Here is a 12,595-nt window from a genome sequence, read left to right as displayed (position 1 = left end):
TTTTCCTTCAATTTTCTCTGGCATTTTTCCCTTACTACAGTCTTGAACCTTTCCTCATCTAGAAACAAAAAAAATCCAGTCTATATGGTGTCATCTTGGTTAGCTCACTTTTTTCTGTTGATCCACTCCTCAGTGATTTGCCAGTTTCTATTGCATCAAGCCTACATGACATGCCTTTGCATCATCTCTCCTGGACAGAATTTCATGCAATAGCGATTCCCTATTCCAAAACTCACTGGGACACAGAAACTTTCTGTGCAGACATCAGATGTGAAAACACTGAGCACGTAAGTAGGAAAAGTCCTTTCTTCTTTCCATGCATAAATTGTTTTCCCATCAAAACTCAAACATATTTATAATAAGTATGGAGCTATGTAAAATACATGACTCTAATCCCGTTTTGGACAGTGTGTAAATGTTACCTTAATGTTTGAGTAAAACAAAAATAATTTTCTTTCTTCTGTCATGCACTTTTAATGGGCTCCTTCTCTCTTCTGCACAGTGATTATGATCAAGACAGTAGACAAAAAGAAGCTTAATACTAACCAGTAGAAATATAGATTTCACCTAACGTATTTTAAAAATACCACACTTTAAAAATTGAATCACAGATAACAAAAAATCTACTGAGATTTGAAATGACACTATGTAATTTGTGGATAAACAGATTTAGCAGTGTAGATTAAACATCCTAGACATATTAGATTTTATCTGGAAAATTATGCTCACAGCTAGGGACTTCTAAAGTAAAATAATCTAATATGATATAATAACTCAATCAAGTTTAATACTGTGGTAGTCTTTGCAAAACCTTCACAGAAGCTTTTGTTGAACTCTGTTTTTTTTATGTTTAATTCACAAACAAACAAAAACCAACCAAGCAAAACTAAGTAACAAAAAACCCTCACTATGCCTTGACTATCTGTACAAATCAGAGAGATTCTCATTCTTTCTTGAAAAAGTCTAAAACTTGAGAAACATATCGGTATTTTTGCCTCAGTGAATGAAACATCCATTTCATTGTTAAGTACTGAAGTGATAGTGTTATTAAAAAAAAAAAAAAAAAAAAAAAAAACCACAAAAAAAACAAAAAAAGCCCCAAAACAAACTAAGAAAGAAGAAATGTGAAAAAGGTGGAACATTGTCATAGGCAGTGAGTAGGAGATAAGTAAATATTCTCCTGTATTAGGGCATATTCAACATTTTACTAAGGAGAATTAGAAGGGCCATAGAATTTGGTCTAATTATACACAGAAGTATAGACAAAGTGGTTACTGTTTTCATAGCAATTTTGACAATAAAAATATATTAAGACAATTGCATTATGCAGAACAGTTACAGGATGTTTTAAAAAACACTTGGAGATTTGTTTAATTTGCAGAGTATATTGCTAAGAGCAACACTAAGGCTTCCTAATTTTACATGGGATTTTTCACCTAGTGCAATAACACATAATATCTCAGGAAAAAAAGCATTAAGTTTTCCTACTTAAATTTGTAATCTCAGCAGCCTCCAAGTGCTGGCAGTGTCACAGAGAAGGCGGGAGACTCCCTGGAGAGTAGCTTTTATATGCAAGACACTGAGGTTTGCCCTTTCCTCTGTAGGTTCAGGTTTCACATAAGGAACAGTTAGCACAGGGCTGTTCCATGTGATTCTTGCGATATGAGATGTCCATCAGTTATGCTAGAGTATTCATCTGAGGAAGATCTTTACGGAGGCGAACATGAAGCATCAGAGATACTCTCATACCAGTTCCATTAGGAAAGGGACTCTGCCAGTTCAGAAATGAGTTGTAATTGTGATCTGAGAGGTTGCAACTTCACAGTGCTGCAGGTACTTGCCTGAAAAAAATAAATATTTGCAAGTCAGTGAAAAGTGATGTGGGAATTGACTTTGAGGTAAGTATTGATGCTATTTATTTAAATTAGATACTGCTGGTTTTTGTGAAGTCAGAAATTGCTTGAAAATGATACAGTGACTCTACTAGTCACTCATGAACTCATAAGCTCCACCCAAAGAGACAGTCAGTTTATATTATTTTCTTGATCTTTCTTCAAGGCAAGTGTTCATGCAACAGCAGTGCATCTTTTTTGTATGAGTGGTGCCCTACATCTGATCTGAGGTCTAATGACTGAACAAGATATGGTCTTATTATTTTCTTTATTTTATGACCTGCTCTCCAGTGCTCTGACCTATAGAGACAAAATGTGAAATTAAAGCATCTCAGAACAAATTCTAGTTGCAAAGTTCACGCTAGTAGGGTTGATGGGATTTGGTACCTACACAACTATTTAGATGTCAGTGATGAATGCCATCCATATTATCACTGAAGATTTTCCCTGCAACATACCCATGGGTGAGACTTTTCCTCAGTAGAATCCAAGGAAATTCATCTCTTTTATGCTCCTGTCATACCCCTGAGTAAGTTCTTCCTCTCTGGCCTCTCCACGAATTGGGATGCCTGGGCTCAAGGCCATATCACATCTGTAGGGGGCTTCCCCCTGCACTCAGGAGCCACCTTGGAGCCCTGGCCATGAGCCCCTCTCCTGCTCCAGCCATGGGCATCACTGCTTTAATCAACTGCCTCAACAACCTGGCTTGCTGTGCTAAGAAAATTTGTGGTGCTGTGCTAAGAAAGTCTGAAGTGGTGTATTGTTATAGAATACAGTGCTACGCTCAGTTTGTCAACCCCAAAACTAAGTGGGAAGGCGTTGCCTACTAAAGGTATATTAAACATAGAAAAAATCTGTAGCTCAGGAAATTAATTGGTTTTCAAAAACTGGGAGAGTATACTGAGAAAAAAATCATTACAGTGTAAGACCTGTTATTATACCTTTCTTTAAGCATTCTGTTTTTAAACTGTTAACATATATACTGGGATGGATCCTCCAGTTTGATGTGGTACTGGCATTTCTGTGGTTACAGTAGTACCAGTGAGAGTCCCAGCACTGTTGCTGATCCTGTGGAAGTGCAGAGATCACCTACCAGCATGAAGCTGAATACCTAAATTCAGCTCTCCAAATACTATGTGCTTTCTTTGGCCTACTCTGATGATATTCTAAGCGTGGCCGTTCGGTACTTCTCCTTTGGTTATCCAGTGTCTGATATGGCACATGATGTCTCAGACTTCTCTTGCTTTCTTGATGATTCCCTCTCTATGAATGGCCATCCACTGGCAGTGCAACACAAATACAAAATTATGAAAAATAAATACATAATCTTCTTGCCTAAACAATAAGCAGTGAATAATTACTAAGATTTTTAAACTTGTATTGGCTCAGTATTTTTTTGTTTAATGTTTAAGATATGGATTTAGTAATGTAAGAATTTCAGATGCAAAATAGTGACCTCAGAACTCCACTCCCACAAGTCATTATGAAGAAGAGAAAGTAAGAAAAGTAAAAACACTTTTTAGCCAAATTTCATAGAATATCTGTATGTATAAATCTTTCTTGTAATTAAATGATTTATCAGAAAACCCTGTAGAAAAAACAGCTACATTCTGAGACAAATTTGCATCCTTTTTAGTAGGAGGACTTTTTGTAATAGATAAACTGATTGATATTTTATTCCTTTATATTCAAGGAATAGAAAGGCTTTGCATGCTAAAGGGATTGTTTTTGAATCATTTTTTCTGCCCATGAATGTCACTGTTACATGATAGATTTCTCCCTTATGCTTGTTCCATTTCACAAGTAGCAACGGTGGGAAAGAAACCTCATGAAAGGAGATTACGATCTAAGACATAGAACTGCACGAACAAACGTAAGGTTTCCAAAAGCAATACTTTTCCTGCCTTCAGACATGTGATATGAATAATATTTCTGGTACAATTTTATTCGTAATAACAATGCTAGAGGCTTAATTCATTAAGGAAGTTCTTAATTCTGTTCCAATGCTGTTTATTTTTTTGGCCAAGTTGGCAGCATCTAAAGGAGCATACAAGACAGTTTCGGATTGTCGCACTGTCTGACCTCAGTCACTTCTAGCACTGTTTTCTGTTCTGCAATTTGTCCATTTCTCTTTGAGTCATATGCCTCTCTTTCTTCCTTTAGATTTAGTTTCTAAAGCTAAAAACCTAACCACTTTTACTCAGAAGTTCTTAAACATTTTATTATATTCTTTCACTGGGACATTTGTGTTAGCCAGATGTTGGTCTACCACCATAGAGATTAAATGCTTCTCCTAAAACCATGCTCTCTGTCATACATGAGAAGCATAATCAGAATCTGAGGTCATTCTTTATTCTTTATTAACTCATGTTAAGATGACATATTTTAGAGATCTTTGGCTAAAGAGTCCGGGATTAGTATCATAGAACCAGGCTGTTGAAGAAAGGTTTAAATGACAGAGAGTTACATACTAAACAACAGCTTCCACTATGCGGAAGGTATAGTAAGTGAGAAATGAGTATTTAGATGTTGGAGCGAATAAAGGACTCAGCATTCCAATTCAATGTGAATTATGCAAGGCAATTTATTACAGAAACAAGCCTCTTTGTATATGCAGTTATTTCCTGATCACGCGTCCACGCTCCAAGCACGCGTTAACTGATTGGATCTCATCTATGTTCACGAGCTGTCCACGCACCTGGTTCTCACTGCTGATAGGTCTGTTGATTTACCTTGTATTGCTGCCTCGTAGCTGCTGAACTGTTTTACTTCTACCGCAGATCCTGTTTTCAGCTTTCCAAGGTGGCCTTGAAATTCCTTTGGGCCTGGCTAGTTCAATAACAAATCTCCATCTAATAGAAGCCCATCCATATCTAGAAAAGCCAGATGAAGCAAGAATATTATCAAAATTTACAACATACTAAAATAAGATTTTAAAACATCCTCACTACAAAAAAAATCTGAGAAAAGAAAATGGAGGAGAGGAGAGGAGAGGAGAGGAGAGGAGAGGAGAGGAGAGGAGAGGAGAGGAGAGGAGAGGAGAGGAGAGGAGAGGAGAGGAGAGGAGAGGAGAGGAGAGGAGAGGAGAGGAGAGGAGGGGAGAGGAGGGGAAAGGAGAGGAGGGGAGGGGAGGGGAGGGGAGGGGAGGGGAGGGGAGGGGAGGGGAGAGGAGGGGAGAGGAGAGGAGGGGAGGGGAGGGGAGAGGAGGGGAGCGTGTGGTTGTTGTCCCAGCTGTGTTGGGAGGCCGAGTCCGTTGGATTGCTTGAGCCCAGTGGTTTGAGACTGCAGTGCGGCACTAAGGCGGCCAGCATTAGGTATGGTGTGAATCCCTGGAGGCGTGGGGCCAGTGGCACTGCTGTGTAAATGAGGATGGGAGAGGTGCTTCTGCTCAGCCTGGATAGAGGAGCAGAAAGACAAAATCTCACTTGATCTTGATTTTCAGCATAAATACTGACTGTGAAAGCAGGGCCTCATGATCCTTCTCGCTTTTGCAGTTTTAGGCAGGAGGTGTCAGAAAAGTTACCAGAAAGATAACTGGCATGTGTGACCAAGTGTTCATTGTGATGTCGCTTTTTGATCCTTTGATGTCAGCTCTTCCTATCATTGTTAAGACGGGCAGAAAGCTGTAGTGATTTGGGTATGATGTAAATAAGGGGTGGAATGCCCTTTGTTTTTAACAAAACCAGTTCCTCTTTTAGTGAATTTTTCTTTCAGCTAAGTTCTTCTAAGTAACTGCTATTTTCTGAATTTGGTTGCAGCTGCTGGGAGCAGTGGAACATTAAATGCCACCAGCTGTGGCCCATTACTGGCCCTCCCAGTAGTCAGGAAAAGAAGGGGAGTAATTAGAGTGGAAGGAGGAGCATAGACTAAAACTAACCAACTAAGTATTCCATTTCATACACGTCGTACACCCTATAAAAGTGGAGGATCACGAGGGTCTCTCTCTCTTCAACCATGGCCAGTATCTGAAGAGGACCCTGCCTGTCATCCCTGCAATCCAAGACCTGGTTCCAGACCCTGCATCCCTGAATCCAGTTCTGGGTTACTGTGGAGTCCAGCCCAGGAATTCTGGGTACCTGCTCTGCAGCCACCGGAGCAATGCAGGCTCTGCCACAGGCAACACTGAGCTGCCCCTGGAAATTCAAGATCTCAGTCAGGAGAAACTCCAATTTATCAAAAAGAAAATGCCCCAATTGACTCAACCCAAAGTAATTATTCTTGGAGTTTTGACTTTTGCTTTGATTCAAGAAAATATTTTCTTATCATGGACATATTGACACAACTGTAAAACTTTAACTGTCCTATTGCTGTCTCCCACTGCTATTCTAGTGGTAAATTATAAGAGGGTGAGATAAAACCCCAAGTTTCCTTCTTGAGCAAGGGGTTGGACCAGATGACCTCAAGCGGTCTCTTCCAACCTCAACTATTCTGTGATTCTGTAGAGTTTTAATAAATGGATTGTGGCCTTTATATCTGGTACTGTGTACTAATTGCCATTATAATTAATCCCATTGTCCAAAGATTATATGTTATTAGTTGTGTGGATGCGAAATCACATTTGTTCTGGAGATTTTACACGACAGACATCCAGCTTTTCCTAATATGCTTCTACATTTTTTACCTGTTTCCTTTTTTTCTTATTTGGTCTATAGTGTAAATTGTGAGATTGTCTCTGGTCAATCAGTTTTCAGTTTTTATTAATATCTGCTCAGCAGGAAACATTCCATAGATTCTTTTTTTGAGAGTTAAGTCAGATGTTTCCATTTTTTTTTGTGATTATGATTGATGGTGACCGCTTCTGTTCATTGGAAACTGGGAGACAATAAGGCATCTTCTGCAAATGTGGAAGACATCATATATTTAGAACCTTAATGTGTGCTGGGAAAAACTTACTTGCAATCCATGTTTGAGCCAGTACCTGTTACTTGAATTTTGTTTCACACAGAGCTATAACCATGGCAAACCTTTCAAAATCTGGATTGTAACAGTTTTAATGTTCATTCAGAGGTGTCTGAAATCTAAACAGAGTTTTAAATGGTGTGCAGAGATATCATTGATCATTTTGCAGAGATTGCGTTCAGTTCCACCACAAGAGAGTAATATTCATACTCCAGCAGGTTTGCTGCATATACATGCATATATATGTGAATATCTCAAATAGTAAGGCTCTACAAGGTCACCTTTTCTTAGTTACTGTCTGTTCCTTCGTTCTAAGTAATGCAAATCTTTTTGGTGTGCATTTTTAGCTTGTATTCCTATTTACCTATGCTATTGTGCATCTTTGTTTGCTTTTTAATTTCCCCTGCAGGTATTTTCTTTCAGTTTACCACACTGTTGGCATATCTGATCTCTAGAGTCAACTGTCCAGATACATCTTTTTACATCCTCAAGCACTTGACATTTGTGTTTGAAAGTGTCAATCATTTTGTACATTTTTATGGGTGGATTCAGCAATTAAAATTCCTCAGCTTCCTCCAACTTTTGCTTTCTCGCACAAAAAACTGAATGTAGAAATAAGAATGATATCCACTAGCTCATTTAATTGTTTATAAGGATCTTCTCACCAAACACATATAATGTTTGCAGGGTTCAGTGAGTCTTCTTAGAGCAACCATAAGTTGTGAACATACTTTTGTTTCTTCTTAAATCACATTAGAATCATGTCAAAGTTGGGTACCAGGGAAGGGGCCTTTAAATTTGCCTTAAAATTAGCCAGATTTGCCTTAAAATTAGCAAATGACAATTTTTGAAGGTTTCCTTTTCTGAAGAACACATACAAAACTCGTTCCTCCAGCCCCAGGATTGTCAAAGGCTAAAGAGAATCAAGCCCCAAACATTGTAGCAGGAGATGACAGTCATTATAGGGTGAACTGCGATTTACATATCAATGACAAGCTAACGAGCCACAGATCAGGCCGGCTGGCCGATACCGTTGGTGGCTAATGGGCTGGAGGGCACATAGCCCCATCCTCTGATATGCCTAGCTTGGCACACAAAGGGGAAAAGCCGAGATCCTTCAACATGGCCCGAGATTTGCCGGGAGTTGTCAATCTTTTGCAATCATCTCTTCCACCCAGACTTTACTCGGAGAGCTATGAAAAAGCTCACCTAGAACAGCACTGGTAGGCAACCCACCACCCGAGGACCCTCCACCCACCAGCCTCGCTGCGGGAACTAGACCAGACATCGGAGGATGCTGCGTTCCTGAACTACAAACCCAGCATCCTTGCCGTGGGACACTAGAGGCCATACATCATCATACAAGTCCTGTCATCCATGCTGTGGAGCCGCGGGAGTGGCTGAATCCCTCATCCTTTGCTTTCTTCCTTTCTCTCTGTTCTTTCCTATCTCCTTTTCTCTATATCCCTATTTGTGGTGATATATTACTCTCTTTCTCTCTCTCTTATACCTCAGTTTTCCTTCCCTTTCTATCACTCTCTTTCTCTCTTTTCCTTTTGAATATAGAAAAGTAACACCATCCTAAGATCTGCTGTTGGATTCTTGTTAAATTTTGTATTATAGCTACTAATGGTTACCAATACACTGCTTGTAGAAGGACTTTTGCCAAACCACTCTTCACTGTAACTAGTATTCCAACATGTACTTTTAGTAAAACCCATATTTGAATTTTGGGCCCCTGGAGTGATTGTCATTCACTTCACATAACCACGCAGAATTAACCAAGAGTTAACTCATACCTGATCTCATCTGTTGAGTCAGGGCACGTGTCGCATACAGAGTTAACTCATCCCTCATCGCATCTGTTGGGATGGGACAGATATAAAGTTCATCTAGTCCATTAAGCTATTTCCAGTGACGCTTATTAGCAGACTGTGAAAAGTATTTCTATGGTATTCTGTCCTAAGCCTCCCACTATCTGCAGCTCAAGGTCAAGTTGATCCAGAGGCAGTATTTGAGTTTAATAATCTTTGTCAGATTATTTCTTTAAGAGATTTCCTAATCATTTTTATTTTGAAAAATAGTTCCCTGTTGTTGTACCTTTGTTGTGTCTCTTTTTCTATACAGATCTTTAAAAATTAATGATTTAAAAAACAAGCAACCCCTCTGAGAGTTATAATTTTATGAACATATAACTATGCTGTCATTTTTTGAAAATTTAACTAGTATATTCTTTTTACCTTTTTTACCTCTTCTTTATTCCATAAAATTATAAGTAGCCGAAAGGCTGTTATGTTTGCTGAATCCTAGCAGAATCCATTCATGTAAATTAAGCTCGATTAACAACAATCAAGCAGTACATGAACAATGATTACAGTGAAAATATGTTTGCCAAATTAAGATTGTAGGATCACACCTTCAAGGAAAATGGCCTAATAGTGACTACCTTGAAACTTATTCAACAGTTTCCAAGTGCCTAGTTTACTTTGTAACTACAGGTGCTAGAATGACATCTTTCCTGGAAAACAAAAGCTAAATCAATGTATTTTAATATGCAATATATGCATTCATTATGGACTTAGCTAATCCATCACCCTCTCTGCTTCTAATTCTATCCTTATTCTGGGTCTCAAAAGCTTTTACGTGCTTCAGTTTTATTTTTACCTGAAGTTATAGTTCAGAAGTGAGCTTTCAAGTAAAACTAACATTCTGTTTACTTTCAACATGAGGTTATCAAACATAGGTGCCTTTATGTATTAGGTAGAGCTAACAAAGGTCATCAAGAGCCACAGCAGTTTGTGTGACCGTTCACATCGTCAGGTGTACAGAACAGGCTAGCAACTGCACAAAATAGCATATAAATCTTCAGCAGAGTGCCATGGGAGATGACCCCCAGCAAGGATTTAAATAATTTTCCCTGTAACATGAAAGGCCTCAAACAACAGTGAGCTCAGTGAGGAATAATGCAACCCTGCAGTTCCTGGGCTACAAGTGTGCCTGGCACCTCTCACTGAGGCTAAGGCAGAAGGCGATGATCTCCTAACCTGAAGAAGATTGACAGGTTGAGGATATGTGTTACCAGCTGAAGGAGAGGTGGGAGGGGGTCAGCAGACTGTGCATCATCACAAATGATAAGAGGTTCACTGGACTTTCTCTGAGACCCTGTAGTTTCAAGAGACCAAAATCCCAACTGGAGGAGCAGGCAGAGTCTGTGCATATCAGGTTGGGAAATGGAGATTCCTGTGGTGGCAAAAGACTGGAAGCTTGCAGTTTCTGGCACCAGGAGGAAGGCTCCTGCTCCATCTGCTCATGGTTATTCTTCAGAGACAGCTTTTCATGCTCCATACATCTCTTGACATAGAAAACAACCCCTTTGCCCTTCCTTGCCTCTCCCTTCTGAATAGCTTGTACCCATCATTCGCTGCACCCCAGTCATGGGACCTGTCCCACCAAGTTTCAGTAATGACCACTAGGTCATAGCCTTCTAGCAGCACAATGGCTTTCAACTCCTCCTGTTCGTTGCCCATGTTGTGTGCATTGGTGTAGAGGCACTTCAGCTGAGCTGTTGGTCATGTCACCTTGTTAAAGGAATGTTCCTTCATTCCTTTAAAGTGTTTTACTGGTGTTTTCCTATTGAACTCTTATTACCTCAGGAGCCCTTGGCTCATCTCCATAAGACTTCAAGCATGTTCCACTGAGGCCAACATGTCTCAAGGCCACTGGCTGCGGGTCCTTGCTAACACCCCACCCCTCTATTCTTGGCTTCATGTCCCATAGCTTGTCACAGGTGAGCCTGATACCATCGCCCTCCCCCATCAAGCCTAGGTTAAAGGTCTGTCGATGAGCCCTGCTAGCTCATGTGCAAAGACCCTCTTCCCCCTTTGAGAAAGGTGAGCCTCATCTGATGCCAGCAAATCTGGTGCCATGTAGGCATCCCATTATCAAAAACACCCAAAATTGTGGTGGTGACACCAGCAACGGAGTCATGTATTAATAGACAGCGTCTGTTTCTTCTGATGTTGCTGCGCACAACTGGAATGAGAGAGGAGGAAATCATCTGTGCTCCCGATTCCCTCAGCAACCATCCCAAGACCCTGAAGTGTCTTTTGATTGTCCTTGGATTATGGGTTGCAGCTTCATGGCCACCCACATGGAAGATCAGTAATGGGTAGTAGTCCAAGGACTATACTAGGCTAGGAAGTGTCCTAGTGATGTCATTAACCCAGGCTTCAGGAATGCAACAAACTTCCTTAAGAGGGGGGTCAGTCCAGTATATTGGACCCGCTGGTCCCCTCAGAATGGAGTCACCTACAACTATAACCCATCTTTTCTTCCTCCTGGAGGTGGCCATAATACGAGTGGGATAGGCCTTTCTGATCCTGTCAGCATCTCTGGTGTAGATGGACCTTTATCCTTCTCATCCATTGACTGGCCTTCCAGATGCAGAGCTTCATATCTGTTGTACAGAGGCACCTGGCAGGGCAAGGGGGGGTTTTGCCTGAAACCTCAAGTGTGGACTTGTCTCTATTCACTCCTTTCCCTTGAGCTACTGCCTTCAGCCTGGTGGGGGGAGGATACAAGATGCCCTTGATCTTTTTTTTTCTGGTCTGTTGCTATGAAAGGGAGGCCAGAGCATCAAACTCCCTGATGCTTCTCAACCTTTTTAATTCCTCTCTCAGCTCTACCACCAGGCTCGGCAGATCATCTATCTGCTTGCACCTCACACAGCTGTTGTCTCTACTGCCATCCCATACCAGTGAAAGACTCTGACAGCCTCTGCAGCCTGAGGTCTGGATGGCTGCATGTTTCCACGGGAGCTTAGTCTGGGTTGCTGCGTCCTTCCTGGCAAGTGCAGAGGATATACCTTTGTGCTGGGTGGATACCATAGTAAGGCTTCTTCTGCAGGAGTGATAACCACCAATTGAGTTACTCTCCTGAGCTGGCAGAGCTTCTTCATGCTTCCTGCTCGGCCTTCCACACAAATGGCTGTGTTGTGATCTCATTGCCCGCTCCGTTTGCAGTGGTCCTGGTCACTGCCACTCTCTAGGGAGCTGTTTATAGGCATGGTCACTGTTGCCCTGTCAATACCCAGGTCCCATCAGTGCTTCCTGCAAGAGAGCTGGCAGTTCCTGGTGGGTCTCACTGCTGCCCTGGTACTACCCTGCCTCAGAAAAACCCTCTCTGTGTCAAGATCTGTGACTCCACCATGGATTGAGTCAACTCAGGAGCAGATGCATCTCAGAGTCCTGAGGGAACTGGCTGATGTAGTTGCCAAGCCACTCTCTATGGTATTTGAGAAGTCAGGACAGTCAGGTCAAGTCCTCAGTGACTGGAAAAAGGGAAATATTGCACTCATTTTTAAAAGGGGTAGAAAGGAGGACCCCAGAAATAACCAACCTGTCAGCCTTACCTCTGTGCCTGGGAAGATCATAGAACAGATCCTCCTAGAAGCTATGCTAAGGCACACGGAGGACAGAGAGGTGATTCGAGACAGCCAGCATGGCTTCAGCAAGGGCAAGTCCTGCCTGACCAATCTAGTGGCCCTATACAACGAAGTAACTACATCCGTGGACAAAGGGCTATGAATGCCATCCATGTGGGCTTCTGTGAAGCCTTTAATATGGTCATAGAATCATGGAATGTCTTGAGTTGGAAGGGATCCACAGGATCCAAATCCTGTCCCTGCACAGGACAACCCCAAAGTTCACATCATGTATCTGAGGACTTTGTCCAATTGCTTCTTGAATACTATCAGGCTTGGGGCTGTGACTGCCTCCCTGGGGAGCCTGTTCCAGTGCTCCACC

The sequence above is a fragment of the Nesoenas mayeri genome (genome assembly GCF_963082525.1).
Source record: "Nesoenas mayeri genome assembly, chromosome: 2".
Taxonomy (NCBI): Eukaryota; Metazoa; Chordata; class Aves; order Columbiformes; family Columbidae; genus Nesoenas; species Nesoenas mayeri.
Note: the sequence above shows the minus strand (reverse complement) of the source record.